We start from the raw sequence: 6,000 nt of genomic DNA on the forward strand, positions 1-6,000 counted from the left end.
GATGGTAAAAATGCATCTTTAAAATATTTTAAAATCATGTTTTAACCTAGGAAGTTTGGAAGAGGGGCCCATGAAGGTTGTTGATTTCTGTTTTCAGCCCTGCGTTAACTGCGGTCTCTAATGAGGGAGGTGACACTCTGGAGCTGTTTGCCTCCAGGTGCACTGAAATAAAACACCCTGGGCTGCTGGGTCAGAAATCACAGCAGTTTTCCTTTTCCTCGGCTTGAGCGCCAAGTCCTTGCAATCTCAGAGAGGAAGAATTTTGAGGAGGTACATGCTGGGATTAAGGTGTGTCCCAAAAAACATGCTTGACCTGTGGAGCCAGAATGTATAAATACAATTGCAAGCATTTTGCAAATTGTTTGACATCTTGTGCTAAGGATGAAAGCTGCCTGGTGAGACCAGGTCAAAACTTAGCACAATCACTCTTGTTTTCACCAAGCCCAAACTGGACAGAGGAAGTCTTTGGTGTCCTACCTGGAGGGTTGTGATCAGCTCTCTTTGGTGTCTTAGCTGGACTGGGGCTGTGATCAGCTCTTTGACTACTTTTTTTTTTTTTTTCAATTGTTCTCTCACCAGTGGTTCCTAAGGCCACCTCTGGCGAGGTTACAAGAAGCAGGGCTGGAGCCCACCATCACTCAGGAGGCGTTTCAGCCTGCTGCTGGGTACAGCAGAGCACTGCAGGGACTCCAGCGTGGGAGCTGCGGTGCTCAGCATCATGGAGGCAGCAGGTAAGCTTGCAACCCCCTCGTGTCTTTGGGAAGTCAAACATGGGTGCACCTCTCTTGCTCAGACATCCCCCTTCTGCAGTGTGCATAGGGACTAGCAGGACAGACAGAACACATCTAAACCTCCCAGTACTTCTGTTTGCGTTCTCCTTACTGTGGGGCAGTGATTGCTTTGGCATTTTTACGTCAGAGGTTTTTGCCGAAGAAGATATCTGTTTTAAAAGTATAAACATCTTTTACAGCTTTACTTTTGCCGGTGTCGTGTTAATTCACTGCAGACTTTACAGAGGTGGCTTTGGGAAGTGTCAGTTCCTGTGTGCAGCAGGGAGGAGGAGCCGAGCAAGGCAGACCTGCATCCTTTTAACCTTGCCACAGTGGATCTGCACAGGGAAATGCTCATCCCTGCTGCAGAAGAAGACCAAATAAATCTCAAGCTGACACTAAGGTCTCCAGCAGGCTTGAAAACTAGGGTCAGATTGCCATGACTTTCCCTCACTAATGGAAGGCAAAGACCTTTCTGTAATACCCTGTTCCCTTCACTCTGGATGCTCCTTTGTCCTTTGCTGGTGGAAATGAGACATGGGAAAGAGGAAGCCCACAATTTCCCACCCATTGCTGTCAGAGCATGTCAACGACATAGGACGCAGATATGAGGGTTTCATCTGGCATACCCTACGTATATGGGACATATCCCATGTCTGTGAGTGCTGGAAGGATTGAGAGTAATTCAGGTGCTGCATGGTTGATAAAGACTTGCCGTTTGAGTGAGGTCCCACATCTTGGCAGGTTTGTTCGGCATGGCCAGAGGTGAGGAGCTGCAGCTCCCCTTGTGGGCAGTAAGCGCTTGAGCCAGGCTATGTCACTCATGGTAGAAGATCCACCTCTACCCACTGCAGGTAGCCACGGGATAGGGATAAGGATAGGAGAGTCCCAGAAGAATCATTTAAACAAGGAGAATGAGGTCACATTACTGAGGATGAGATCAAGGAATAAAATAAGCATGTAGGGCAGAAAGGTTGCTGTGCTAAATGAATTACAACCACTGAGGAGTGTTAGGAAACAAGGAGAAAGGTGCTATAAATAAGGTAAAGTAAGAGAAAGACAGCAGCAGGCAGAAGCCCATTACCTAATGGGGAACAGGAGAGGTACAGATGACCTAGAGAAGGCTGACATATTTAATGCCTTTTTGCTTCAGTTTTCTCCAACAAAAAAAGTGCTTCACTGTGATATAAAGATGGCAAGACACAAGACAGAAGAGGAAAAGAACAGACAAGCGAGAACATGGTTAAACGGAATATATTCACCAGAGGGTGTAAAGGAAAGCAGGCAGCTTGGGGGGGGCACAGATATAATCTCTGTATTCAAAGAAGAGAGGAAGGTGGAATTAAATAAAGCAGTCAGCCCCAACACTTCCAGGAAAGGCACTGGAATAAAACATAATCAAACTGTACATACCTAGAGATTAATGTGGTGATAAGGAATAGCCAGTTGGATTTGCTGAGAAGAAAATATTGTCCAACCGACCTTGCATTTGTGTGTAAGAGGGTGGGTGTCTGAGAGACACAGGCAATGCAGCTGCACATCTCAACCTGTACAGGTCTGGGTGTAGGAAAGCTTTTGGTGCAACGCCATCCCTGAGAAATGTTTGTCTGAAGTAGGTCCGGACAGGAACCGAGGGCACCTGATCTTACCCAGTGGCTCTGTCACAGCTTTCTGACGTGGCTTTGGGTAAGTGCAACAACCTTATTGTTCTTTGTAGAGAAGGTGGTATAATTAGCACGCCATATTACATCAAGGAACAATGAGATTTTTGTCTCCTTTGAGTGTATACTGTTTGGGTCGGTTATGTGTCTGCAAACAGGACAGGATTTTTAGATGCCCCCAAGTGCTATTAATAGGGACGGGTGTCCCCATACAGGGTGCGGGATGCAGTCACGTGAAGGACATTCTTGGAGGGTGCCTCCAGGCTGCTACTCTGAGATGTATGAGGGAGCAGAGGAGGACAGTTCAATTAGATAGATCTTGCTTTTATGCATGTTAGGTGTTTCAAAACACTGAAAAAGTAAAAGGCTGAAGGTCACAGATGACTTGGTGGGAAGGATTTTGCTGTTAGGTTTGGGTGAGAAGAAACAAGGGGGAGTGAGACCTGCCAGGGCCTCTGAACACAAAGGAAAATGAGACAGTTTTTAGGATTTTAGGATTCCCACTTTCTAGTACTTCTTCCATCAGTACTTAATAATCCGACTACCAGCTTTCGATTTGCAGGTTGAAAAAAGTTCAAAACATTCTCAGATTTTCATTCCAAGGGCAGAGTGCTGTTTGGGCATTATGCAACAGGAGATGCACGCCACAGAAAGACAAGAATCTGCACATTCAATCTTGCGCAGGATTAACGTGCACGTGACACCCCGCGCACGTGACAGCGTATATGAGTTTCATGTGTTGCAAAAGCTTTGGTGTACTGATCAGAACCTGGTGTATTCAGCTTATGGGCTGGCGTTACTCTTCTATTTATGTGGCCCAAGAAAAGGAAAAGAGGGAGGCAAGCCTTCAGGGGCAGTGACCCTTTCTTTATTCAAACCTGAACAGAAGGAGGGTCTTTACTTCCAAGAACTCATTTTTTCTTTCTTCTTGCCACACAATGAGGGCTCCAAAAGAATAGGTCCTTGGAGCTAACAAGGTTGATCATCAAGGAAATCTCTGTGCCTTCTGAATCCTAGGGCTGTGGAAAGGATTTAGTGCTTCACTGAACCAACCTTTGGAAGCAGAACTTATGAAAGCCCAATTTAAAGGCTGATTTTAAAACTGGCTCTGCGCAGACGTTTCCTGCTCTTCCCTGAAACAACACGGCATGGACCTCTGTATGCCTTCATCTCCTGAAGAGCCAAATAATGCTCAATATTTCCCATATGATTGCAGCAGATGCCTTTAGCAGTCAATAGTGGGCCCAAGGTTAATGCTTAACACTGGAGGGTGTGTGTGGGGGTGTGTGTTAGAAATACAATGGCACTAAATTATGGTCATTATAATGGTAGGTTAAAACCAGTGTTGCTGCAGAGAGGTCCTGCTGGGAATTCTCCTCTTTCAGGGTGTTAAGTAGAACAGCCTGCCTGAAAGGACAGCATGAAGAAATATAAATAACTGCACACAAGGAGGACAGGATGTGCTTCAGAGGCTAGAGCGGTGCAAGGGTAGGGCTGGGCTTTGAGTAATGCTAATGTGATGGTTTTATGCCCACTTGTTTTTCACACATGTAACATGGTGATGACAGCAAGGAAAAAGGCTGTTGGGAGAACTGCCTGTCCCTGCTTTGAAATCTCTGGGTGAAAGTAGCTATGCTGTGGCACTGACTTAGTTCATTTTGCCTTGAAAAATACATGAAGGCGCTCTAAAATACGTAAAAGTGCTCACATGACACTGCATTTTAGCCACCAAATTCAGCTCTTCCTATGGGCCTTTCTTAACACAGTGGCTACCTTTATGATGCTCTTGAATGTGTCTACCAAAAGGTAGCTCCAGCATGGCAGAGCTGCCTGCTTAGACACTGGTGGAAATGCTACCAAGAGCCAAAATAAACAAGCTTAGAAAGAGTGTAGTCGAGAATGGCTTTTCTTGATTCCTGTGTTTGTTCCCAGCCGAACTTCTTGCTGTCTGGCTTACCACTGCTTCATAGCTGGGTGCCTTGTGCATCTGAAAATGACAACCTGATAATCTACCACCCTGTGCTCAGCTATAGGAGTGCAAATCACGAAGGAAGCAGACTCATGGCCTCTGTCTTGAGCAATGGTGCTTGGAAATGCGAGAGACAGCGAATGCAAAATGCGTGATATAGTTGCTGATGTTGTTGCAAACCCTGGAAATATGTCACTGACATCCCTCGAGAGTCAACAGCATAAAATTGGTGTGAGAAGAGAATAAGTTCTGTCAGGCTTCCTGGTTGTATTTATTTATTAGTTTTCATTTTTAAATTTTCCCTCTGCTAAGACCTGACTCCTGTTGGTCCCACTGGAAGAAACAAGGTGAAGTTAGTTGACATCAGGTTACTGCAGTGTCTATCCTCACTGGCAATGGGCAATACACCACCACCACCACAGTCACATGGGGATGCCAAGTATGTGCCAAGGTGTACCAAAATGAAGTAGCATTGGGATTAGCCCATCAGGGAGGTCGCCAGGGCACTAGGCACTCTCGTGTGAGCCATGCTTGGTGCTATCCTGCTGTCCCAGAGCTGGTGTACCCCAGATGCTCTCTTCCTCTTCTACTGGGCTATATTTCACAAGTCTCACCTTCGTCCTTCTGTGCAGCATCTCTGACCCTGTCCCATGGAGAGAAAGGATGGAATTGACCTCAGGTAGGAGCCGTCTCCACACTGATGCCTGGTGACCACGAACCCCAAAGGCCAAGGGCAAGAGCTGAGTTTCACATCTTTTTGGGCCCTCTTAACAGCACAGGTCTTCTGCTGCTGCTCACGTAGAGATGAAGCAAAGCAAGGGGTCTGCAGGGGTCATCGGTGCTGTGTGTAGATGGATACTAATGACGTTAGTGGGCACTGAGCAGCAAATTTGGTGGAGGCTGCAGTAACACACACCTCCTCAGAAAGGTCAGTGGTATGTGGGGCTTGACCCCACATTCCTTGTGCATCCCCGACCCCCACTGAAGTCAATCAATCAGACCTATTCTGTGGCACCATTAACTTAGAAGATTTATGTGCTTCAGGCAGTGGGAGGAGAACTTGATTTCATTTCCAGCATAGTTTTTTGCTTTCCTACCCTCACTCATGTTAATGATAACAGACGTGAATTCATCTCAAGTAGCCAGGGAAACAGCTCAAGCCTGACTCTGTTCCCAAGCAGATGTGAACCACTGGCTTATTATTTAACTAAGTTGTTGACAACTAACGGTCTAATTGGGGGAGCAATTGATTTTGGATGACATTTTAAAACTGCAAACTCAGCTCAACCATTTATAACCCCCATGGTGGTTTATTGCTTTGGCAGAGTTAAGTGGATTGATTGGTTATAAACTTCTATTGGTTTCTTGTTACCATGAACCATGTTTAATGCTTTGTATTGATTTATCATTTTCTGAAAATATAAATTTTCTTTAAAAAAGAAAGCCTTGAACGTTACAAAGAAAGGTGTTCTGTAGCACACACATGCAGTTTAGCTTCAGGAAATGCTGGTTCTCATCTCACCTGTCCTAATTTTGGATAATGCTAAGTTGTTATGCAGTTTATTTACCTGACCATGCTTCATTCCTCCTGCAGCAGGAA

This window comes from Rissa tridactyla, chromosome 5 (genome assembly GCF_028500815.1).
Source record: "Rissa tridactyla isolate bRisTri1 chromosome 5, bRisTri1.patW.cur.20221130, whole genome shotgun sequence".
NCBI classification, from domain to species: domain Eukaryota; kingdom Metazoa; phylum Chordata; class Aves; order Charadriiformes; family Laridae; genus Rissa; species Rissa tridactyla.